This window comes from Bos taurus, chromosome 3 (assembly GCF_002263795.3).
Source record: "Bos taurus isolate L1 Dominette 01449 registration number 42190680 breed Hereford chromosome 3, ARS-UCD2.0, whole genome shotgun sequence".
Taxonomy (NCBI): Eukaryota; Metazoa; Chordata; class Mammalia; order Artiodactyla; family Bovidae; genus Bos; species Bos taurus.
Genome location: NC_037330.1, coordinates 9,473,956 through 9,474,929, shown reverse-complemented (window position 1 = coordinate 9,474,929; position 974 = coordinate 9,473,956).

The following is a 974-nucleotide window of genomic DNA, read 5'->3' as shown; positions in this document are numbered from 1 at the left end:
GCAAGTGTCTGCTGATGAGGTCTCACCCCTACGGCAGGAGGAAGGCAGCTAGAGGGTGGGGGATTTAGGTGTGGGTACCTTCTTAGGGGACTGTGATCACAAGGGGGTGGGGCTCTTCCCTGCAGACAGTCATCCCAGAGAAGGTTGGGTTATTTATCTGCTGCAAGTCAACAACGCTTTTCTGAACACGTGGTTTTCCTCCAGCACCACTGTCAGGCTCTGGGAGAACAGAGAGTGCTGGGCCTGTCCCTGCTCTCCAGCTGATTAGTCTCACTGGGAAGTCAAGACAAGCACACTAAACAATTGAAGAAAAATACAAAGCAATATATAATTAAGTGATTATGTGCCACTTGATAGCATCCTCCCTTGCAGCTCTTATTTGAACAGCAAGATTGAGCCCAAATAACACTTCCTCGGTGAGGCCTTCCCAGAGGTGGCCCTTCCTGCAGCTCCCTCCTCTGGGTTCCCACCACACTCTCTCCATCCACCTCCTTCCACCTGTATTCTAATGTCTGTCCTTCCCACCAGACTGTGAGCCCTTGAAGGAAGGAAGGACCCCAGGCTTTTTCTCTGTGTCTACAGGATTTGGTACACAAAAAGTCCTTAGTAAATGTTTGTTGAAAGAAGGAACAAATGAATAGAAAAGACTCAAAAAAGAGAGATGAGAATGGGTTTTGATGGCTTCATAAAGGAAATGAGTATTTTCTAGGTCTTAAATGAAGAGTGGAATTTACTGGGGCAAAGGAGTTGGGGAGGAGACATTTCAAGTGGTGAAAACATCAAAAGCACTGGCAGAATGTGTGTGCCATGCTAGGGGTAGAGAGGAGACCACACAGACAAGAAGAGTTCAAATGGTGGCTGTGAGGTTGGTGTGCATCCAGGGCTAGGTCGCAGAGGTGTCCTGTGAGCTAGGGAGGAAGAGCAACATGTAATCTGGCAGTGATGAGCAGGATGGATAGGGGGAAGGAAGCTGA